The sequence below is a fragment of the Bos taurus genome, chromosome 10, assembly GCF_002263795.3.
Source record: "Bos taurus isolate L1 Dominette 01449 registration number 42190680 breed Hereford chromosome 10, ARS-UCD2.0, whole genome shotgun sequence".
Classification (NCBI taxonomy): domain Eukaryota; kingdom Metazoa; phylum Chordata; class Mammalia; order Artiodactyla; family Bovidae; genus Bos; species Bos taurus.
In genome coordinates, this window is record NC_037337.1 from 22,163,229 (window position 1) to 22,188,939 (window position 25,711).

Consider the following 25,711-nt stretch of genomic DNA (forward strand, 5'->3'; position numbering starts at 1 on the left):
AAGCAGAAGTAGATCTTTTTTATGGAACTCTTGCTTTTTCAATAATCCAGCAGATGTTGGCAATTTGATCTCTGGTTCCTCTGCCTTTTCTAAAACCAGCTTGAACATCTGGAAGTTCATGGTTCATGTAGTGCTGAAGCCTGGCTTGGAGAGTTTTGAGCATTACTTTGCTAGCGTGTGAGATGAGTGCAATTGTGTGGTAGTTAGAACATTCTTTGGCACTCCCTTTCTTTGGCATTGGGATGAAAACTGACCTTTTCCAGTCCTGTGGACACTGCTGAGTTTTCCAAATTTGCTGGCACATTGAGTGCATCACTTTCACAGCATCATCTTTTAGGATTTGAAAGAGCTCAACTGGAATTCCATCACCTCCACTAACTTTGTTCATAGTGATGCTTCCTAACGCTCACTTGACTTCATATTCAAGGATGTCTGGCTCTAGGTGAGTGATTACACCATCGTGGTTATCTGGGTCATGAAGATCTTTTTTGTATAAAGAATACACAGACAAACTATACAAAAAAGATCTTCATGACCCAGATAACCACGATGGTGTGATCTTCTGTGTATTCTTGGGCTTTCCTGATAGTTCACTTGGTAAAGAATCTGCCTGCAATGTGGGAGACCCCGGTTCAATTCCTGGGTTGGGAAGATCCCCTGGAGAATGGATAGGCTACCCACTCCAGTGTTCTTGGGCTTCCATTGTGGCTCAGATGGTAAAGAGTCCGCCTGCAGTGCTGGAGACCTGGGTTTGATCCCTGGGTTGGGAGATCCCCTGGAGAAGGGAAAGGCTACCCACTCCATTATTCTTCCCTGGAGAATTCCATGGACAGTCCATGGGGTCGCAAAGAGTTGGACACGATCGAGCGACTTTCACTTTCACTCTGTATTCTTGCCCCTCTTAATATCTTCTGCTTCTGTTAGGTCCATACCATTATTGTCCTTTACTGTGCTCATCTCTGCATGAAATATTCCCTTGGTATCTCTAATTTTCTTGAAGAGATCTCTAGTCTTTCCCATTCTGTTGTTTTCCTCTATTTCTTTGCATTGATCACTGAGGAAGGCTTTCTTATCTCTCCTTGCTATTCTTTGGAACTCTGCATTCAAATCGGTATATCTTTCCTTTTTTCCTTTGCCTTTAGCTTCTCTTCTTTTTTCAGCTATTTGTAGGGCCTCCTCAGACAACAGTTTTGTCTTTTTGCATTTCTTTTTCTTGGGGATGGTCTTGATCACTGCCTTCTTTACAATGTCATGAACTTCTGTCCATAGTTCTTCAGGCACTCTCTCAGATCTAATCCCTTAAATCTATTTGTCACTTCCAATGTATAATTGTAAGGGATTTGATTTAGATCATACCTGAATGGTCTAGTGGTTTTCCCTACTTTCTTCAGTTTAGATCTGATTTGGCAATAAGGAGTTCATGATCAATGGCACCCCACTCCAGTACTCTTGCCTGGAAAATCCCATGGATGGAGGAGCCTGGTAGGCTGCAGTCCATGGGGTCGTTAAGAGTTGGACACGACTGAGCGACTTCACTTTGACTTTTCACTTTCATGCATTGGAGAAGGAAATGGCAACCCACTCCAGTGTTCTTGCCTGGAGAATCCCAGGGACAGGAGAGCCTGGTGGGTTGCCGTCTATGGGGTTGCAGAGAGTCGGACACGACTGAAGTGACTTAGCAGCAGTTCATGATCTGAGCCACAGTCAGCTCCCGGTCTTGGTTTTGCTGACAGTATAGAGCTTCTCTTCTTTTTGGCTGCAAAGAATATAATCAATCTGATTTTGGTATTGACCATTTGGTGATGTCCATGTGTAGAGTCTTCTCTTGTGTTGTTGGAAGAGGGTGTTTGGTATGACTGGTGAGTTCTCTTGGCAAAACTCTGTTAGCCTTTGACATGCTTCATTTTGTACTCCAAAGCCAAATTTGCCTGTTACTCCAGGTATCTCTTGACTTCCTACTTTTGCATTCCAGTGCCTTATAATGAAGAGGACATCTTTTTTGGGTGTTCTAGTAGATCTTGTAGGTCTTCATAGCACTGTTCAGCTTCAGCTTCTTCAGCGTTACTGGTCAGGGCATAGACTTGGATTACTGTGATGGATACCATGAATGGTTTGCCTTGGAAATGAACAGAGATCATTCTGTCGTTTTTGAGATTGCATACAAGTACTGCATTTCAGACTCTGTTGTTGACCATGATGGCTACTCCATTTCTTCTAAGGGATTCCTGCCCACAGTAGTAGATATAATGGTCATCTGAGTTAAATTCACCCATTCCAGTCCATTTTAGTTCACTGATTCCTAGAATGTCGACGTTCACTCCTGCCATCTCCTGTTTGACCACTTCCAATTTGCCTTGATTCATGGACCTGACATTCCAGGTTCCTATGCAATATTGCTCTTTACAGCATTGGACTTTACTTCCATCACCTGTCACATCCACAACTGGGTGTTGTATTTGTTTTGGTTCCATCTCTTCATTCTTTCTGGAGTTATTTCTCCACTGATCTCCAGTAGCATATTGAGCACCTACTGACCTGGGGAGTTCATCTTTCAGTGTCCTATCTTTTTGCCTTTTCATGCTGTTCATGGGGTTCTCAAGGCAAGAATACTGAAGTGGTTTGCTATTCCCTTCTCCAGTGGACCATGTTTTGTCAGAACTCTCCGCCTTGACTCGTCTGTCTTGGGTAGCCCTACACGACATGGCTCATACTTTCAGTGAGCTAGACAAGGCTGTGGTCCACGTGATCAGTTTGGTTAGTTTTCTGTGATTGTGGTTTTCGTTCTGCCTGCCCTCTGATGGATAAGGATAAGAGGCTTATGGAAACTTCCTGATGGGAGAGACTGACTGAGGGGGAAACTGGGTCTTGTTCTGATGGGTAGGGCCATGTTCAGTAAATCTTTAATCCAGTTCTCTGTTGATGGGCTGGGCTGTGTTCCCTCCCTGTTGCTTGAGCTGAGGCCAAACAATGGTGAAGGTAATGAAGATGATGGCAACCTCCTTCAAAAGGTCCAATGCACGCACTGCTGCACACAGTGCCCCCGACCCTGCAGCAGGCCACTGCCGATCCGTGCCTCAGCTGGAGCCTCCTGGACACTCATGGGCATGTCTGGGTCAGTTTCTTGTGGGGTCACTGCTCCTTTCTCCTGGGTCCTGGTGGGCACAAGGTTTTGTTTGTGCCCTCCTAGAGTCTGTTTCCTCAGTTCTGTGTAAGTTCTGGCAACTCTATGGTGGGGTTAATGGCGACCTCCTCCAAGAGGGTTTATGCCATACCCAGGTCTGCTGCACCCAGAGCCCCTGTGGCAGGCCACTGCTGACCCATACCTCTGCAGGAGACACTCAGACACAGTTCTGGCTCAGTTTCTGTGGGTTGGGCATGCATTTCATGCCCTTCCCAGGTCTGAGCATCTCAGGCGACCAGGTGCCTGGTGAGCGCACTGTCCCAGGAGGGCTGTGTCTCAATCACCTCCCCAGTCCTGGCCGCTCTGTTTCCCTGGTGTGCTGCGAGAGTGCTGTCTCAGGTGTGCTGTCTCCTTTGAAGAGCAAATCTCAGGCTGCTACCATCCTGGCAGATGTCAACCATCCAGGATCTCAGGAAGATGTAGTTAGCAGCTGGGAGCCTGCTCACAGTTTGGTGAAAGTGAAAGTGAAGTCGCTCAGTCGTGTCCGACTCTTTGCGACCCGGTGGACTGTAGCCCTCCAGGCTGCTCCGTCCATGGGATTCTCCAGGCAAGAATACTAGAGTGGGTTGCCATTTCCTTCTCCGGGGGATCTTCCCTACCCAGGGGTCAAACCCAGGTCTCCCACATTGCAGGCAGACGCTTTAACCTCTGAGCCACAGTTTGGTGGAAGATGCCATCTCTGGAGCTGAGATGTAGTAGCCCCTTGCCTTCCGGCTCTGGCTGTCACAAGCCTGCCTCTCTGCCTTTGGGTGGGGAGGGTCTAGTACTAAGCTGGATAGCTTTCCTTTGGTATTTGCTCAATCCTTTGTTCTGTGAGCAGGCCAGGCTGTGTTAGGTTGTTAGATGAGAGCCTTTTTCGGAAAATTCTCTTTTCCAAAGTTGCAGTTAGGCGTGTATTCTGTAGGGTTTTTTTTTTTTTTTTTTTTTCCTCTCCCAAGTATGTGATGTTGCCTTCTGAGATTCCAAAACTCCCCACAGACCCGCCTGTGAGAGGGTTTCCTATTGTGTGGAAACTTCTCCTCCTTCATGACTCCCTCCCCAGGTCTCCATCCATCACTCTTTTCTCTCTCTTTTTGTCTTTTCTATTTTGTTCTACCTCCTTGTGAAGAGAATGGGCTGCCTTTCTGGGAGCCTGGTGTCCTCTGCCAGTGTTCAGAAGTTGTTTTGTGGAAGTTACTCAGCATTCAGATGATCTTTTGATGAATTTTTGGGGGAGAAAGTGGTCTCCCCTCCCTACTCCTCCACCATCTTGACTCAGCAGTGACATTTGGCCAGGAACAATTTGGGGGCAACTCAAGGACTAACTAACTTACTAACTAGCTAACTAACTAACTGAAGTCTTTGGCTTCTCGAGTCTTTGAAAGTCATCCTTCCTTTGGTGCTTAAGATCACAAGTGCCCAAGCTCAGACCCTGCTCCACAACTGAAAGTTCAGCTATGGACTGGTTCCCCGCCCATGTAATTCCCAGAGAACGCTTACACTTTCCTGCTGGTTCTGGAGTTCTGCTAGGCCATCTTGTGACCAGCTTCTTCAGCTGCTCCCACTTTCCCCATACCTCCTCACCCCCAGTGCAGATGAAGGCCCCTCTATTATCTGTCCAAGCACATCAGAGACCACCTATAGTACCTACCAAAACTTTGGGAAATGAAGGAATTCTAGTATAGGAAAGAGGGAGGAAAATCCCATAGAACAAGATACAGGAAGTTATTAGTGTCCACCAGCCACCTACCTACACAGGCTATTTTTTTCTTCTGTACTTTCCTCATCTCATTCTGCTCCCACCTGGCCATAAACCTACATTTTGCCATGTAGTACCCTTACCTATATCTCTCTCTGTTTCTTTCATCTCTGGGTGCAGGATTCTGATCTTTGAGACCCAGGAAGAAGGTAAAATCCCATTTTAACCTCATACTCACTTCCAAGGATACATCTTATTCTGCAGAGACAGATCTCATTCCATAATGCAAGCTGTTTCTATGTCATGAAGGAGAGCGGTGTAGCTCTATCTGTCTTAAGTCATTGTTTTGGCTTTGCTGCTGTCACGCGAGTGTATGTTCCTCGGTTTTTTGTCTTGTCACAACAAAGATTTGGAGCAATGGACATTAAAGCCCTTGGTGCTCACAACTCTCGGGTCTTGGACAAACCGTGCTACAGCTCTTAGGCAAATCAGTGTTACAGTTCTATTTTATTTAGAAGATAGCAGGAGAGTGAGAGAGAGAGAGAAAGAGAGAAAGAAAGAAAAGAGCACACGCACGTGGGAGAGAGAGTCCAAGAGAAAGCACTTTGGCTCCTCCTTTTATATGTTTTTTTCCTCCACCTGGGCCTGCCCTATGCAAATTAGGCTTAGCCAGGAGTGCTGTTTGTTCTGCCTGAAGTCTTCACTCTGGTCCTCGGACCTTCCTTTGACCTTCCTTGTCTTTTAGCCACTGCCATTTTGGACTCCTTTTCCCTATTCTACCTACCTAACACTGCCATAAAGCCATTGAAATGTTTTCCCAAACAAATATACTCTCTTCCCAAAATTGAGCCTGAAAATTGCTGATAATTTTTAAATAAATTATTCTGGCTTTTAGACATTACATATTCAAAAGTCTGAGGATTCGATCTCATTAGAACCCTCCATTACACTTTAGTTTCTTTAACTGTCTTTGTACCTTACAGAAATTAGCAGAATAGTAAAGCATCTCAGTTCAGTTCAGTTCAGTCGCTCAGTCGTGTCTGACTCTTTGCAACCCCATGAATTGCAGAACTCCAGGCCTCCCTGTCCATCATCAACTCCCAGAGTTCACCCAAACTCATGTGCATCAAGTTGGTGATGCCATCCAGCCATCTCATCCTCTGTTGTCCTCTTCTCCTCCTGCCCCCAATCCCTCCCAGCATTAGGGTCTTTTCTATTAAGTCAACTCTTCATGAGGTGGCCAAAGTACTGGAGTTTCAACTTCAGTATCAGTCCTTCCAATGAATACCCAGGACTGGTCTCCTTTAGGATGGACTGATTGGATCTTCCTTGCAGTCCAAGGGACTCTCAAGAGTCTTCTCCAACACCACAGTTCAAAAGCATCAATTCTTTGGCACTCAGCTTTCTTCACAGTCCAACTCTCACATCCATATATGACCACTGGAAAAACCATAGCCTTGACTAGATGGACCTTTGTTGGCAAAGTAATGTCTCTGCTTTTGAATATGCTATCTAGGTTGGTCGTAACTTTCCTTCCAAGGAGTAAGCGTCTTTTAATTTCATGGGTGCAATCACCATCTGCAGTGATTTTGGAGTCCCCCAAAATAAAGTCTGACACTGTTTCCACTGTTTCCCCATCTATTACCCATGAAGTGATGGGACTGGATGCCATGATCTTCGTTTTCTGAATGTTGAGCTTTAAGCCAACTTTTTCACTCTCCTCTTTCACTTTCATTAAGAGGCTTTCTAGTTCCTCTTCACTTTCTGCCATAAGGGTGGTGTCATCTGCATATCTGAGGTTATTGATATTTCTCCCAGCAATCTTGATTCCAGCTTGTGCTTCTTCCAGCCCAGCGTTTCTCATGATGTACTCTGCATATAAGTTAAATAAGCAGGGTGACAATATACAGCCTTGACGTACTCCCTTTCCTATTTGGAACCAGTCTGTTGTTCCATGTCCAGTTCTAACTGTTGCTTCCTGACATGCATATAGGTTTCTCAATAGGCAGATCAGGTGGTCTGGTATTCCCATCTCTTGAAGAATTTTCCACAGTTTATTGTGATCCACACAGTCAAAGGCTTTGGCATAGTCAGTAAAGTAGAATTAGATGTTTTTCTGGAACTCCCTTCCTTTTTCGACGATCCAGCGGATGTTGGCAATTTGATGTCTGGTTCCCCTGCCTTTTCTAAAACCAGCTTGAACATCTGGAAGTTCACGGTTCACATATTGCTGAAGCCTGGCTTGGAGAATTTTGAGCATTACTTTACAAGCGTGTTAGATGAGTGCAATTATGCGGTAGTTTGAGCATTCTTTAGCATTGCCTTTCTTTGGGATTGGAGTGAAAACTGACCTTTTCCAGTCCTGTGGCCACTGCAGAGTTTTCCAAATTTGCTGGCATATTGAGTGCAGCACTTTCACAGCATCATCTTTCAGGATTTGAAAGAGCTCAACTGGAATTCCATCACCTCCACTAGCTTTGTTCGTAGCAATGCTTTCTAAGGCCCACTTGACTTTACATTCCAGGATGCCTGACTCTAGGTGAGTGATCACACCATCGTGATTATCTTGGTCATGAAGGTCTTTTTTGTACAGTTCTTCTGTGTATTCTTGCCACCTCTTCTTAATATCTTCTGTTTCTGTTAGGTCCATACCATTTCTGTGCTTTATCAAGCCCATCTTTGCATGAAATGTTCCCTTGGTATCTCTGATTTTCTTGAAGAGATCTCTAGTCTTTCCCATTCTGTTGTTTCCCTCTATTTCTTTGCATTGATCACTGAGGAAGGCTTTCTTATCTCTCCTTGCTATTCTTTGGAATTCTACATTCAAATGGGAATATCTTTCATTTTCTCCTGTGCCTTTTGCCTCTCTTCTTTTCACAGCTATCTGTAAGGCCTCCCCAGATGGCCATTTTGCTTTTTTGCATTTCTTTTCCATGGGGATGGTCTTGATCCCTGTCTCCTGTACAATGTCACAAACCTCCGTCCGTAGTTCATCAGGCACTCTGTCTATCAGATCTAGTCCCTTAAATCTATTTCTCACTTCCACTGTAGAATCATAAGGGATTTGATTTAGGTCATATCGGAATGGTCTAGTGGTTTTCCCTACTTTCTTCAATTTAAGTTTGAATTTGGCAATAAGGAGTTCATGATCTGAGCTACAGTCAGCTCATCTAGGAGGAGATTAATGGTGTCATCTGATAAAGGCCAGGGGAATCTGTCCCTCCCTTTTAAAGGCTCCAAAAGTGTCTGGGGGTGGGTGTGTCATGTTTTAAGAGAGTCACATCAAAAAATGTACCTAGGACTGATGAGCATTTCAGAATGACACTTTGTTAATTTGCAGGAGAAATAGGACTGCTAGACCTATTTCTAGAAAATTCTAAAGAATTCTCTGCTCAGTGCATTTTCTCCCTCTGCTCCCTTCCTCTTAGTCAGTACCATTCCCTGAGATCTCTCTGACCCTTTGTAGAAGAAAAGTATGTTCTTCCCTCTTAGACAGTGGATGTCTAGTCTGAAGAAATCTTGGGAAGCAAGGAAAACTTCAGAAAGAGATAAAAATTCCTCCTTGGTCATTCTGCCTGTCAGGGAGCAGGCACTGGGCTGCTCACTTGGATGAGCCCAAAGCCATCCAAAAGAACAGGGGTGGCCACTCCCTGGATAAGATTATCCTTCCTGGGACAGAGCCCCTGGAAACTATGAGACAATGGCAGTCTTGAGGTGTGGTCCCCTCCTCTACCGCTAGAGGTCTGCTCTGAGCTGGTGAGGAAGGCAAGTCATGGGCAGAGTAAAAGGTGAGACGTGGAGGGTGAAGGGGGTGGAAAGGTGCTATTGCTTGATTACTTACCAAGAACTTAGAAATAAGGGAAATGGATGGTCTTGATCAGTGATTCTTAACGTTTTATGAGTCACAAACCCATTTGAGATTTTGACTCTTCCCACCCCTGCAGCCATTGAAATTAAAAGATCGTTTCTCCTTGGAAGAAAAGCTATGACAATCTAGACAGTGTATTAAAAAGCAGAGACATTACTTTGCTGACAAAGGTCTGTATAGTCAAAGCTATGGTTTTTCCAGTAGTCATGTATGGATATGAAAGTTGGACCATAAAGAAGGCTGAGCACCAAAGAACTGATGCTTTTGAATTGTGGTGGTGGAGAAGACTCTTGAGAGTCCCTTGGACTGCAAGGAGATCCAACCAGTCAGTCCTAAAGGAAATCAACACTGTATATTCATTGGAAGGACTGAAGCTGAAGCTCCAATATTTTGGCCAGATGCAAAGAGCCGACTCATTAGAAAAGACTCTGATGCTGGGAAAGATTGAAGGCAGGAGGAGAAGGGGGCGACAGAGGACATGATGATTGGATGGTATTATCGACTCAAAATTCTCCAAGCCAGGCTTCAGCAATATGTGAACCGTGAATTTCCAGATGTTCAAGCTGGTTTTAGAAAAGGCAGAGGAACCAGAGACCAAATTGCCAACATCTGCTGGATCATGGAAAAAGCAAGAGAGTTCCAGAAAAGCATCTATTTCTGCTTTATTGACTATGCCAAAGCCTTTGACTGTGTGGATCACAAGAAACTGTGGAAAATTCTTCAAGAGATGGGAATACCAGACCACCTGATCTGCCTCTTGAGAAATTTGTATGCACGTCAGGAAGTAACAGTTAGAACTGGACATGGAACAACAGACTGGTTCCAAATAGGAAAAGGAGTACGTCAAGGCTGTATATTGTCACCCTGTTTATTTAACTTATATGCAGAGTACATCATGAGAAACACTGGGCTGGAAGAAGCACAAGCTGGAATCAAGATTGCCGGGAGAAATATCAATAACCTCAGATATGCAGATGACACCACCCTTATGGCAGAAAGTGAAGAGGAACTCAAAAGCCTCTTGATGAAAGTGAAAGTGGAGAGTGAAAAAGTTGGCTTAAAGCTCAACATTCAGAAAACGAAGATCATGGCATCTGGTCCCATCACTTCATGGGAAATAGATGGGGAAACAGTGAAAACAGTGTCAGACTTTATTTTGGGGGACTCCAAAATCACTGCAGATGGTGATTGCAGCCATGAAATTAAAAGCCACTTACTCCTTGGAAGGAAAGTTATGACCAACCTAGCTAGCATATTCAAAAGCAGAGACATTACTTTGCCAACAAAGGTTCGTCTAGTCAAGGCTATGGTTTTTCCAGTGGTCATGTATGGATGTGAGAGTTGGACTGTGAAGAAGGCTGAGCGCCGAAGAATTGATGCTTTTGAACTTGGTGTTGGAGAAGACTCTTGAGAGTCCCTTGGACTGCAAGGAGATCCAAGCAGTCCATTCTGAAGAAGATCGGCCCTGGGATTTCTTTGGAAGGAATGATGCTAAAGCTGAAACTCCAGTACTTTGGTCACCTCATGCAAAGTGTTGACTCATTGGAAAAGACTCTGATGCTGGGAGGGATTGGGGTCAGGAGGAGAAAGGGATGACAGAGGATGAGATGGCTGGATGGCATCACTGACTCGATGGACGTGAGTCTCAGTGAACTCTGGGAGTTGGTGATGGACAGGGAGGCATGCTGCGATTCATGGGGTCGCAAAGAGTCGGACACGGCTGAGTGACTAATCTGATCTGATCTGATCTGATCGACTCAATGGACATGAGTTTTAGCAAACTCCAAGAGATGGTGAAGGACAGGGAAGCCTGGTGTGCTGCAGTTCATGGGGCTGCAAAGAGTCGGACACGACTTTGAGCGACTGAACAACAACCCCCACCCTAATCTACATAGGCACACTATTTTGCATACAATATAAGGGTTTTTCCCAGAATACCCTGAAGTTCATCTGTGGACCTTTTTCTCTAGACTATGAACTCCTGGAGGGCAAGGACTGGGCTTCTGTGCTGATGTGTGTCCTGTGCCTACCCAAAGTGCCTGACATAAAGGAAGTACTGATAAATATTTGTTGAGAGCTAAAAGGCAGAAGCAAACCTGTATTTGCTTGACAGAAGCCAGGCCAGGGTGTGCAAAAGCCAGGGGCATCGGTGCCATGAGGGGCTTTGATAGTGACAGCCCTGTCACTGTTCTGGACCTGATGGTGTGTGAGCTCTTCACCCTTCCAACCCTCTGGTCCTGACCTAGTGTGACCTGAGACATGTAGGTCAGTGGTGGTCTGAGGAAGAGATGAGAGGTGACATTTTGAGGATTCTCACACTGCTACCTGGTTTTTGCAATGGCATGATATCAACTTATTCTAAATGCTTCTCTAAAGTCATCATTCAGCTCTATTTACTGAGCTTGATAAATGCTGAGGACTGAATGACCATAACAGCTGGTCTGGGTCACTTAAAAGTCCTCTGCCACTGCTAGAGAGGCAACAAGAGGGACCATTATTATCACTGCCATTTTTAGAAACTTCTATATCACTAACACCCTGTGAGCCATGCTCAATAGTCATGCTGCTCATAATTGGCTCAGGGGTAAGTTCTATAAGTTCAGAAAGGGATGGGACTCCATAGTAAAGAGAACTGAGTCCCAAATATCAGAAGCTTAATTGAAAAGGGTCTATCAATTTGGAAGTCCACAAATTCAGATTCTCCCAAAGTCCTGCCAGAATGACAGATACACAGTGAACGGAAGGTTTGGTGCTGCGCACAGCCCATCATTCACACACCGTCTTCCCTGGTGGTGAGCTCCCTGTGAGGGAGTCCAGAGTCCTTCCCTGAGAGTTATCCTCAGTCTGGGGCCACCTGTGTTTATCAGATCTATTTTTATGTCCTTGAATCAAAAATGAATCCCTTTAAACCCCTGGGAAAGCCCTTATTTTATATGCAACTTTGCATATGCAAAGAGATACGAGGGGGCACTTCTTACCTCTATTTGCTACAGAATTCAAGGCACTAATTAACATAGTGGATGCTCTGGGGTATGAGCTCAGGAAGTATGCCAGTAGGTAGATAGATGCTATTTGCTTTTCCCAGATGCACTGAAACCCCAACTCTAGCCCAGCTGAAATATGCTGCTGGTCTAGCTTAATAATAGATATTTGCCATATTTTATTTTTTTAAGAATTTTTATGTGGGCCATTTAAAAAGTATTTAACTTGTTACAGTATTGTTTCTGTTTTACTTAATTTATTTTCTTGGTCATAAGCCATGTGGGATCTTAGCTCCTCCACCAGGGTTCAAACCTGAACCCCCTAAATTGGAAGGCAAAGTCTTAACCCCTGGACCACCAGGGAAGTCCCATGCCTTATTGGTAAAAATTACCTAATGGCTTTTTCTTCATTCTTGTTCTTCGTTACCTTTCCATATATTTGGCACTGTTGACGCTCCTGTCATCTTGAATTTCTCCTCCCCTGCTTGCTAAACCTGCACGATTCTGCTTCTGTTGGTTTGCTTTTTATTCTCCAGGGGCTTTCACTGAGCCCCATTCTGTTTTTCCTTCTCTACACAAACTTCTCCACAGTGTACAGTTTTGTATCTACCCATTGCTCACTCACTCACTCACTCACTCCTGTTCACTCATTACTCAGCCTCTCTCATGTCCCTTATGTGGTACTCGGCTTAGAGAACACCAAGATGAATAAAATCCAGTTTCTGCTTTCAGGGAGTCATATAACCAATAAGTGGTAGCCTGACTCAGTATCTGGGTCTTGCACACATTCCAGTGCTCTTTGCCCTCTGTGTAAAGACTCTAAGGTACACATGCACACTCAATTTTAATCTCACGTCTTCCATGACTCCTTTGCCTACAACTCTTTCACTGATTTTCTTCTCCATCAAACTGTTCTAGTCAGGAGAACTGGGTTTTATACCTTCCTCAATTTACTTAGGTTGGGGAACTCATCTGACCTGCATTGGACTTAATATCTTCATCTGTGGGATGAGAAGGTCATAGCACCTGGATTCTTCCATCTCCAAAATGCTATGATTGTTTATGATTGGAGGAAGGTGGTGGCTAATACAAAACAGCAATTGTATAGTGAAGCTAATGCATTTTTGGGAAAAATTTAGCATCCTTATGGGGGTTGCTAGCACATCATAAAATTGTTTGCTGGTCTGGAAAATATTTATCTTTATCACTTATTATAATTAGCTAGTTGCTAGAGCTAGTAATATGTTCAGATAAAGGGAAGGCAGGCATGGGAAGAGTTGACATTAAAGCAAGATAAGATGGTAGCCTTGAACTTTCTGGAAGGCTAGGTAGGGACTGTCCTCATATAGGGACTGTTCTGAGATCATTGGCTTTTATAGTAAGTTTGTGTCTTAATCCATAAATTTATGTGTTATTCATGTTAAGTACATTTCTGTAGAGTAACTGTTCTGCTTTGCATCTTGAAAAATAACTTCTTGATTAGAAAAATAATATTCTTTTCTTAGTCATTGATATTTTGAATTTAAAAAACAGGTCCATTCAAGCTAGTTGACTAAAGGGTCATGTGTACATATGTGAAAGGATGAAATATTATATGGCAATGAAAAGAAGTCACATGCAGCACTCTTGAACCTTACAAATACAAGGTTAAGCAGAAGATGTGAGACATAGAGCAATACCTGCTACATGGATCCATTTATATGAATTTCAAAAACAGGCAAAACTAACCCATGGTGTTAGGAACCAGGATAAAGGTTACCTTTAGAATGTAGGGAAGGATCTAGAGAGGGTCTTCTGGGATGTTAGTATTGTTCTATCTCTTGACCTAGGTGGTGGTTACAGGCATGTGTTCAGTTCATAATAATTCATGAAGCTTGTGATTTGTGTGCTTGTCTGTCTGTGTTATATTTAAGTTTTAAATGTTAAAAACGCTTGAGCTCTACTCTGTAGATTCCTGCTTCCAAGTGCAAGAAAATTATGTTTAGGTAGGGAGAACCCAGTGTAGGTAAGAGCAGGGGAGCACAAGAGCTGAGCTATGGAAATTAGGTGTGTGGAGAAGACATTCCAGTTGGGCTAGCAGCAGGCAGAGTGGAGAAAGTGGTTAGACTGAAGTAAAAGACGTGTACCAGAGTGTGTAAGGTGGGAGCTGAGGCTGGGAGGTAATTCTGGGAAAGACCATGGGTGGGGCTTTGAGTACCTAGCTGAGCAGCTTGGTTTCTTCTTTTGGCTCATGGAAGATCATGGACGATTTGGCCTACTGATAGCAGAACTTTAGGATGTTGGAAAGGAGGGGTGTCCAGAGCACAGAGTGGTAGGGGTGGACACAGTTGTCAGGATGGGACTGGAGAGTGGTAGATGAGGACTCTGAACTCTGAGACTCTCTGAGATGCGTCTGGTGGTGTTGACCTTGGCTAGTGCTCCAACTCCAGTTCTTGCTAGTGTAGACACGTTTGGGTTTGCATCCTTTCCTAAGTGGGCTTCAGGGGCATCGGGCTCAGGCTCGGTGTTCAGGGGCAGCTTGGTAAATTGCACCCCTGACGACTCCCCCATGATTGGATCCTCCTTGGAAAGTGTGTGCTCTCACTGGAGCCAAGCCTGCTCGCCCCACTCCAGTGAAAGCAACCATGGGACCCATACTTGAGACCCTTCCATTGTATTGTCCCTCTCAGTCTTTATTGTGCAAGTCTATTTGTGGCAATAGAAGCCTCCACGTGACAGTGCCCAAGCCTGGGGCTTCCCTGTGGGCAGGACATGCTGGAAACTGGCCAGCGTGCCTCATTTGGGCTAATGTGAGTATTGCTGAGCCCCCTCTGTAGAATGCAGACAGTGGAGGACAGTTCATTTCAGGAACCCCAGGCAAGAAGGGTTCAGCAAAATTCTCATGTAGAGAACCATCTTCCATTGTCTTCACTCTGGTTGTTTGTAGACAACCAGATATGCTGTCCAAGGAGAATACAATAGATTAAGGCAGAACTGCGATCTGATGAGATGTATTCCAGGGCCAGAAGTGACAGTGTTTCAAGGTGGAATGTTTAATATCTCATAAAAATGCTTGCTCCTTGGAAGAAAAGCTATGACAAACCTAGACAGCATACTAAAAACCAGAAACATTACTTTGCCAACAAAAGTCTATATAGTCAAAACTATGGTTTTTCCAGTAGTCATGTATGGATGTGAGAGTTGGACCATAAAGAAGGTTGAGCACTGAAGAATTGATACTTTTGAACTCTGGTGTCGGAGAAGACTCTTGAGAGTCCCTTGGACAGCAAGGAGATCAAACCAGTCAATCCTAAAGGAAATCAACCCTGAATATTCATTGGAAGGACTGAAGCCGAGACTCCAATACTTTGGCCACCTGATGTGAAGAGCCGACTCACTGGAAAAGACCCTGATGTTGGGAAAGATTGAGGACAAGAGAGGAAGGGGGAGGCAGAGGATGAGATGGTTAGATAGCATCACTGACTCAATGGACATGAGGGACAGGAAACCCTGGCATGCTGCAGTTCATGGAGTTGCCAAGAGTTGGACATGACTTAGCAACTGAGACAACAATAGCAAAAAATGACAAGGAAAACAGGAATTGTTCTTTGTCAGTATTACAGGGTAGTAGAGCTTCTTGAAAGAACAGCAACATTTGATTATGGTATGTTTATGATTTCCTAAGGCACTTAATGGGAATTATCTTTTTTTCCATTTTGAGCTTCTCAACCAGGCTGTGAAAAAGATAGGGAAAAGAGCCCTGCTTATCATGTGAGGATTTATGTGCAGATGTCTAGAAAGGTGAGATGATTTGTCCAGTCTCAAAGGTGGTAAGAAGTAGAATTTGAAACCAGGTCCTTTGGCTCCATGTCCAGATTTTTCTGAGTACATTAGCTATATTTCCCCTGACAGGATTCAGCTGTCCTGCAGTAATCCTAGGAGACATTTAGCCCTAGGGATACTTGGCTTAGCAGTCTCCGAAAACAACTGATGGGAACATGGTCTGTGTTGGGTTGAGGGGACAGAAGAGAAGAAAATGAGAGAAGCAGAATAAAAATTGCTGCCCATCAGGTGAGTGCAGTGTTCCTTTTCTTAAGAAGCAACTAGGAGTGGGCTATAGGCTTTGAGAGGACTGGAGAGGGAGCAAGGAAGATGGCAGCATCAGAGGGGGCAAACCACCATCCACCAGCTTGCTGGTGAGGCTACCCCCTGACTCCTTAGCCAGGTCAAATGTATAGACAGTAGCCAGGTCAAATGTATAGACAGCATGGGAGAAGCCAGTTGGTCAATGGATGGCCCAGCTGGACTGATGGCTACTTACTGGAATGGATGGGCCCACTACTGGAATGGATGCCACTCCCTGTAACTTCATAAAGAATATAAAAATCCAACAGACTAAACGTTTCAGCTGTCTACACCATGTGCATGCTCATTAGAGACAACTTTATAGCCAGGACAGAAGTCCAGATGAGTGGAAAATGAAAGTGTTAGTCGCTCAGTTGTGTCAGACTCTTTGCAACCCCATGGACTGTAGCCCACCAGGCTCCTCTGTCCATGGGATTTCCCAGGCAGGAATACTGGAGTGGGTTGCCATTTCCTTCTCCAGGGGATCTTCCCGACCCAAGGATGGAAACTGGCTCTCCTGCATTGCAGGCAGATTCTTTACCACTTGAGCCACCAGGGAGGGGTTCATTTCCCCTGTTAGGTGCTACTGGTCTGATGTGGAGTGCACTGTGGCTTTCAATCAAGGTAATAACTATAGAAGGTTCTAGATGTCTGCAAAACCTGGATGAGCAGATCTGAGCTTAGAGGTAGCATGATTTCTGGGTTGCCTGAAGTGCAGAAGATCCTATTACAATCTGATGCATGTGTTTTTGCCTTCATTAAACTTTTTCTTTTACTAATTTGGCCATGCCCATGTGGCACGTGGGCCCTGAGCTCCCTGAACAGGGTTCCAGGACTAGAGATTGAACCCAGGTCCCCTGCATTGCAAGGTGGATTCCTAACCACCAGACCACTTCCCTTCCTACTGAAGGGGAGTCCCCTTCAATAACATTTTTTAAAAATTAAAAAAAAGAATTTATATGGATTCACCATCTCTTCAACATTTGTTTTTATCGTATTTCTATTTTTTGTGACCCCATGGACTATATATAGCCCACCAGGCTCCTCTGTCCAAGGGATTCTCCAGGCAAGGATACTGGAGTGGGTTGCCATTTCCTTCTCCAGGGGATCTTCCTGACCCAGGGATTGAACCCGGGTCTCCTGCACTGCAGGCAGACTCTTTACCGATATAAGGGGTATAAGAATAGTATCTGGACATCACCAGATGGTCAACAACGAAATCAGATTGATTATATTCTTTGCAGCCAAAGATGGAGAAGCTCTATACAGTCAGCAAAAACAAGACCAGGAACTGACTGTGGCTCAGATCATGAGCTCCTTATTGCCAAATTCAGACTTAAATTGAAGACAGTAGGGAAAACCACTAGACCATTCAGGTATGACCTAAATCAAATCCCTTATGATTCTACAGTAGAAGTGAGAAATAGATTTAAGGGACTAGGTCCGATAGATAGAGTGCCTGATGAACTATGGACGGAGGTTTGTGACATTGTACAGGAGACAGGGATCAAGACCATCCCCATGGAAAAGAAATGCAAAAAGGCAAAATGGCCATCTGGGGAGGCCTTACAGATAGCTGTGAAAAGAAGAGAAGCGAAAAGCAAAGGAGAAAAGGAAAGATATAAACATCTGAATGCAGAGTTCCAAAGAATAGCAAGAAGAGATAAGAAAGCCTTCTTCAGCGATCAATGAAAGAAATAGAGGAAAACAACAGAATGGGAAAGACTAGAGATCTCTTCAAGAAAATTAGAGATACCAAGGGAACATTTCATGCAAAGATGGGCTCGATAAAGGACAGAAATGGTATGGACCTAACAGAAGCAGAAGATATTAAGAAGAGGTGGCAAGAATACACAGAAGAACTCTACAAAAAAGAGCTTCACGACCAAGATAATCATGATGATGTGATCACTCACCTAGAGCCAGGCATCCTGGAATGTGAAGTCAAGTGGGCCTTAGAAAGCATCACTATGAACAAAGCTAGTGGAGGTGATGGAATTCCAGTTGAGCTAGTTCAAATCCTGAAAGATGATGCTGTGAAAGTGTTGCACTCAATATGCCAGCAAATTTGGAAAACTCAGCAGTGGCCACAGGACTGGAAAAGGTCAATTTTCATTCCAATCCCAAAGAAAGGCAGTGCTAAAGAATGCTCAAACTACTGCACAATTGCACTCATCTCACACGCTAGTGAAGTAATGCTCATGTTCAAAATTCTCCAAGCCAGGCTTCAACAATACGTGAACCGTGAACTTCCTGATGTTCAAGCTGGTTTTCAAAAAGGCAGAGGAACCAGAGATCAAATTGCCGACATCAGCTGGATCATCGAAAAAGCAAGAGAGTTCCAGAAAAACATCTATTTCTGCTTTATTGACTATGCCAAAGCCTTTGACTGTGTGGGTCACAATGAACTGTGGAAAATTCTTCAAGAGATGGGAATACCAGACCACCTGATCTGCCTCTTGAGAAACCTATATACAGGTCAGGAAGCAACAGTTAGAACTGGACATGGAACAACAGACTGGTTCCAAATAGGAAAAGGAGTACGTAAAGGCTGTATATTGTCACCCTGCTTATTTAACTTATATGCAGAGTACATCATGAGAAACGCTGGGCTGGAAGAAGCACAAGCTGAAATCAAGATTGCTGGGAGAAATATCAATAACCTCAGATATGCAGATGACACCACCCTTATGGCAGAAAGTGAAGAGGAACTAAAAAGCCTCTTGATGAAAGTGAAAGAGGAGAGTGAAAAAGTTGGCTTAAAGCTCAACATTCAGAAAACGAAGATCATGGCATCTGGTCCCATCACTTCATGGGAAATAGATGGGGAAACAGTGGAAACAGTGTCAGACTTTATTTTTTGGGCTCCAAAATCACTGCAGATGGTGACTGCAGCCATGAAATTAAAAGACGCTTACTCCTTGAAGAAAAAGTTATGACCAACCTAGATAGCATATTGAAAAGCAGAGACATTACTTTGCCAACAAAAGTCCATCTAATCAAGGCTATGGCTTTTCCAGTGGTCATGTATGGATGTGACAGTTGGACTGTGAAGAAAGCTGAGCACTGAAGAATTGATGCTTTTGAACTGTGGTGTTGGAGAAGACTCTTGAGAGTCCCTTGGACTGCAAGGAGATCCAACCAGTCCATTCTAAAGGAGATCAGTCCTGGGTGTTCATTGGAAGGACTGATGCTAAAGCTAAAACTCCAGTACTTTGGCCACCTCATGTGAAGAGTTGACTCATTGGAAAAGACTCTGATGCTGGGAGGGATTGGGGGCAGGAGGAGAAGGGGACGACAGAGGATGAGATGGCTGGATGGCATCACCGACTCAATGGACATGAGTTTGAGTGAACTCCGGGAGTTGGTGATCGACAGGAAGGCCTGGCATGCTGCAATTCATGGAGTCACAAAGAATTGGACAAGACTGAGCGACTGAACTGAACTGAACTGAATTACTAATGATATCAAGCATCTTTTGGTACATTATTCTGTATTTCCTCCTGCTTAAATGTAGTTCAGATCAAATGTTTGGTCTACTTTTTATTAGATGGCTTATCTATTTTTTATGGCTTTGTAAAAATATATTGATTCTATACTATTCGTACTAAACATTTGTACATTATCTCTGTCACAAATATGTTCTCCCTGTTTGTGATTTGCCTTTAACTTTACTTTGGGGTTGTTTAATAAACAGAAACTCTTAATTTAATTTAATTATATACATATATATATATATTTTGGCCACATGCTGTGCAGTTTGCGGTATCTTAGTTCATCAAGATTGAGAGCTTGGACTGTCAGGAAATTCCCAGAAAACTCTTAATTGTAATGTAGTGTAATTTATCCATATTTCCTTTTTTGTTTAGAAATTTTCTGTTCTTTAGTAAACTCTTTTGTATACTAGGGCCCCAAACAATATTCTTCTCTCTTTTCTTCTGGAAGTTTTGATTTTTACTTTTAATTTTCTTGTCCATCTGAAATGGATGGTAATGTCTGATGTGAGGTAGGGAATCCAATTTTACTTTACCCCCATACAGACAATCAGCAATACCAGCTTCTCTTCATCTCTGACATAGAGCACTGTGCCATATTTGTGTGGGGTTGTTTCTTGGCTCTTTATTTTGCTCTGCTGGCCATTTTGTGTGTATTCGTGTCATGACCACCTTGCCGTAATCATTCTTGTTTTATGTCCTGTTATCTGCCTAGGCAAGTCCTCCCTGCCATCTTCTTCTTTAGCAATGTCTCGACTGTTCTAGAATCTTTGCTGATTTACATTTTACTCCCAAAATGGGATTATAACGTTATTACTGGTTGATAACTTGCTTAAAAAAAAAACCAATAAATATTGTGAATATTTTGGAATTACATAATGCTGTAAAATATAATTTAAATAACTACATGATATATTATTATGTAGATATTCTATAATTTACTCATTTCATCCCCCATTCTTGATATTTAAGTTGTTGCCAAATTTTCCTTGTTATAAGCAGTTTTGTGGTGAATATTCCTGTGGTAAAATATTCATGCCTATTTTCTCAAGATGGAAGTAGGATGTCTAAGGATTTGCTCAATTTTAAGGTTTTTTGATAGAAATTACTATGTTATTTTTTAGGAAGTTCATATGAACTGTGTGATAGTGAGGTCTCAGGGCAGGCACCCTTACTAAAAGGGAACATTATCATTCCCAAAACAAAAAGCAAAAGGAACCCTCACATTTTCCAGCTCCATGGGCAAATAATTTAAGACCAGGTTAAATTTGGTTTACAAATCTAATCTGGATTACCACATTCTGTGTATTTTTCTAGTGAACAGCCCTGGGATTTCGTACCGTGAACATGCACGTAAATATCATCTCCCTTTGTCCCATTAGAGGTACCGAGCTGGGCGGATGGCCCATGGAGGATCAGAGTGCCGCCTTGATGGAGTTTATTGCTGGGATTTTCTCTCAGCAGGCAGGTGGAGCTGCTGTTGCTGGTGCTCCTGCTGCCCACGTTCCTGCCGACGCTCCTGGGAAACCTGCTCATCATCTCCGTGGTGCTGTCCTAGGCCCGCCTCCACACCTCCATGTACTTCTTCCTGTGTAACCTCTCCATCCTGGACATCCTCTTCACCTCCGTCATTTCCCTGAAGCACTGGCCAACTTAGTATCTGGTGATAAAACCATCTCCTTTGCTGGCTGTATCACCCAGTGCTATTTCTACTTCTTCCTGGGCACGGTAGAGTTTCTCCTGCTGACAGTCATGTCCTATAACTGCTACGCCACCATCTGCTACGTGCTGTGGTATAGCAGCATCATGAGGCCCCCTGTCTGCATCAGGACAGTTGTGTTCTCTTGGGTGGGAGGCTTTGTATCTGTGCTCTTTCCAACCATCCTCATCTCCCAGCTGCCCTTCTGTGATTCTGACATCATTAACCACTTCTGTGATAGTGGAGTTTGCTGGCCCCCGCCTGTGCGGACACCACTGCCATCGAGCTGATGGATTTTATGCTTTCATCCACGGTCATCCTCTGCGGCATAGTCCTCCTGGCCTTTCCCTACACGTACATCATCCTGACGAGGAAGCATCCCTTCTGCAAGTGGAAGAAACAAGGCCTTCAAACCTGTGCTTCCCACTTGACCATACTTGTGATTCCCAGCAGTATCATGGTGTTTATCGATGTGACTCCCTTCCAGAACGAATATCTGGAGGTCAACAAGGTCCCTTCAGTTCTGAGCAGTGTCGTGACTCCATTCCTCAACCCCTTCATATGTACTCTGAGGAATGATACAGTGTTGAAGGTCCTCAGGGATGTGTGACTGGGTTTGAGTGGGTTTGGAAAAGAGGATGAGGACAATGCTGAGGAGAGGAGTGTCCTCTGTCAGTTACCACAGAGGAGGGGGATAGTTCCTCTTCCTCTTCACTACCAGGTACCCATTGTGCAAACTCCAAGTACTAAAACAGAGGAATTTTTTAGAAAAGAAAAAGAAAGGGGCATCCCAGGTGGTCCAGTGGTTAAGACTCTGTGCTTCCATTGCAAGGGGAGTGGGTATGATCTTTGGTCGGGGAACTAAGATCCCATATTCCATGCAGCATGGCCAAAAAGCAAAAATTAAAGAAAGAAATAAAAATAAAAGAGAGGACTTGCCTTAGCAAAAGAGTGAGCTAGCTGAGGGATCCTGAGTGGTCTATAGCAGAAAGAAGCTGAGCTTGGAGACAGGGACTTGGACTCTGGTCTTGGTTCTAACTCTAACTCTGTGGCCACAATGGTGTCACCATGTCACCTGCCACTCTGGCCCTCAGTGCTCTCCTCTGAAGTGCATCAGGCCTTGACTTGATGATTTCCAAGTTCTGTCCACACTGAATATTCCAAGAATTGCAGAAGGGTCTACAGCCTGTGTGTGTCCTATTTGAAGTCCCAACATATTTGACCCCCTTTCCTCATGGATCCTGAATACAACTCTTCTATCAACTTGACACAAAGTCTTTCCTAGTTCTTTCTCCATGGACGCCCTTTCCTTCTCTTTTCTCTAAGAAGCTTTCTAGGAATAATCTTCATTATTCTCCAGGCCATTGTCATATCTGTGACGCACTGTCTTCCCTCAGTGGACATTTGTAATGACTGTGGTGGATATATGTAGTCCATGTTATTTAATAACACTGCTTTCTGTACTAGAACATGTTCATAACACCCAACACGCTCGCATGCTTATGTAAGACACGCCCTCAGCTTCCAAGGACTGACGCGCAGATGGATAATTTGACTGAAGGCACAATCCATTGCCTGGCCAGTGATCTATGACCTGTGTGGCTTGGCTAGGACAGATAAATTGTACAAACAAATGTCTCTTTTTTGAGAGTTTGAACTAAGAGATGCAGTGATTCTACAAGACAATGGTGATGTTCCTTCTGGAAGCTCAAGGAGACTTGGTGCCTGGAGTGGCCATTTGGGGCAGGTACAAGCTGATGAGTAATTACTTTGGTGGGGGCAGGGATCCCTCCATCTCTTTTTTTTTTTCTTTTTTTTTATGATTGAAGTGTAGTTGATTTACAATTTATGTTAGTTTCAGGTGTACACCAAAGTGATTCAGTTATACATATTCAGCTATGTATATTCACATGTGTATATATGAATATATATTCTTTTTCAGACACTTTCCATTATAAGTTATTGCAACAAGCTGATGAGTAATGAGGAGCTCAGTCTGCCCATCATAGAGAATAATAGAGAAAATAGAAAATAGAGAAGAGATGGATGAGAGTCTACTCAGTTGCAGAGACATAAGAGTGAAGGGCCCTCCTCTGTAATGACTTCCCAGGTCAAGACACTGACAGCTTTATTTCCTATTCCTGAATTTGATGAAGTTGCCAGTACCCATATATCAAACCCATCTTTATTGAGCACTTTTGAGAAGGTCATTATTTCTCATGACTAAAAAACAGTTTGACTAAAGCTCTCTCTCTGCACCACGTGTAGCCCTTCCCCCTTTCTGAGGAATTAGAAAGATGCCTATTTCTAATTAAGCTTTATGAATTCTTGGTGCCCAGACACTGCCTCAGATATTTGACTGGTACCATGTAGGTCTATGGCTCAGGTTAGTTCAAGCCAGACTTTTCTCAATGTCACCAGAAACACTAGGGTTTACATTCCTGTCCTCCCTGACCTCTAGCACTGCAGTATCCACCTTGCCTGAATTAATACCTGTGCTTTTCATGGAACACACACCTAAGGCAACTCTATAGAGTGCTGTGGAAGCAAAGGCCACTCAAATGAGAATAGGGGCTATGGACTTCCCTGGTGGTCCAGTGGTTAAGACTCTGTGCTTCTGATGCAGGGGGCCCAGATTCAATCACTGGTCAGGGAACTAGAATGCAAATGGTGACAAATGGTGTGGTCAAGACCTCTTACATTTGTCACAGGTAATATCCTAATTTCATCTGGTAATTGCATAGCCATCTGTTAGCTAATTGGCTTTATCCAGAGGAAAAATAAACTTCTCATATCTTTATGACAGAAGGTAGTTTGAGAGTGAGGCGTCCTCCAAGCTAGGTTCTTATTCTCCCATGGAGACTGGGAGGAAGGGTGCCATCTTTCTTGATTCTACTTCAAAGAGATGGTTCCAAGGTCCTGAAGAAAGACTTGCTGGGTCACAAAGCTGGCCAGAGGCTGATTTAAAATTTAAAACTAAAGATTTATGTACATTTAAGATTTATATACATAAATATACTTTAATATTTATGTACATTTCAAAGAACAGACAGAACTCACAAGTTTTCTAAAGTATATATCTCAGAAAAGGGTAAGAGACAGCTCTTCTCTTATTTTCAGCAGGGAGAATTTAGCCTTGTAGATGAAAAATTAATCAGTCAATCTAATAAACAAATGGAAACCTCTATTTGAGCTGACTTTGAGGATTATAACCCAGGAGGAGCATCTCAGAAAGCTCTGAGAACTGTTGAACCAGTAAGAAGTCAAGACACAGTTATATGAGTTCCTTGACATATGACATATGACAAAGGGTTATATATCAAATGACATATTATTGACAGTTTATGTAATCCAGATCTAAACTTCATTATGGACTTCCCTGGTGGCTCAAATGACAAAGAATATTCCTGCAATGTGGGAGACCTGGGTTCACTTCCTGGGTTGGGAAGATCCCCTGGAGAAAGGAATGGCAACCCACTCCAGTATTCTTGCCTGGGAAATCCCATGGACAGAGGAGTCTGGCAAGCTACAGTCCACTGGGTCACAGAGAGTCTGACATGACTGAGCGACTAACACACACACACACACACACTTCATCATGGTAGATCAAGTTACACCTTATAAGGTCAAAAAGAAATGTTATCTTTTGAAGGTGTGGCCTCCCTATGTGGCAAGTGGGATCTTCCCTGATCAGGGATAGAACCCATGTCCCCTGCATTGGGAACCCAGAGTCTTAACCACTGGACAACCAGGGAAGTCAGAAATGCTATCTTTAAGTTGTCCTGTTGATTCTAAGAGAATGTTGCTTTTTATGTTTGAGCAGGTATTCCTGCCAACTGGGGAGGTTTGGTTGATGCATAATTCAGATACACAATGCACAGCGGGGAAGAGAGGAGGCTAAAGGGCAGAGAAGAAATTTTTCTGTTAAAATTTTTCTTGTCTTGCTATAACATGAATTTTACCTCACAGCCTCTTACTTTACTTCTATTTGACCTTACCCAGCCCTCTGGGAGTCCATTCCTGCAATGCTTTTTGCTTCTCCAAGCTTTGTCAACTATTAGGTAAATGCCTGTCCTGGGCTAGGTAGGAATCAAAGTGGGCACACCTGATTCCCATCTGATAGTGACAGAGGAATATAAATCAAAATGATGATCACCTTTGACTGGAGAGCTTTTTTGTTTCTGATCTTTAACTATAAAAATACACATTCATTGTAAAATTTCAGCCAGTACCGAAAATAAACCATAAAATAAACCATGAGAATTTTATCAGCCAATTCTACTCTCCAGCAGCAAACATTATTAACTAAGCAATTTGTGTTTTTGAGACCATGCACCTCAGATGGGTCTTGAACCCACATCTTTTAACTGAGATCATGCACTTGGTCTTAGGACTTAATAAAGCTTAGGTTCTTGATGTCTTGTCACAGAAAGAATTCATTTAGAGACAGTGATAGGTAAGGAGTGGACTTAGGAGAAGCACATTCCACAGACAGGTTGTGGACTGTCAGAAGGTGAGAGGCCCTAAAATATGGGGTGGTTAATTGTTGCTGGAGTCCAGCTCCAGCAGCCAGGGAATCAGCCTGAAGGGGTGAGGGTGTTGGTGGATGATGAAGTAGCCTCTGACTCATAGTACGGAACAACATCGGTGGACGATGATGTAGTCTCTGACTCATAGTACGGAACTACATGTTTATTTCAAGCTTC

General features: G+C 43.6%; 1 non-coding gene and 1 pseudogene across 1 annotated transcript; both read left to right on the top strand.

Moving 5' to 3' along the window:
• On the top strand, positions 20,745–21,615 carry OR6J1P (olfactory receptor family 6 subfamily J member 1, pseudogene; annotated as a pseudogene).
• TRNAR-UCU (transfer RNA arginine (anticodon UCU)) lies at positions 23,589–23,661 on the top strand. The gene has a single exon. It is a non-coding gene; the product is annotated as a tRNA-Arg (tRNA).
• The last annotated feature ends 2,050 nt before the right edge of the window (positions 23,662–25,711 follow it).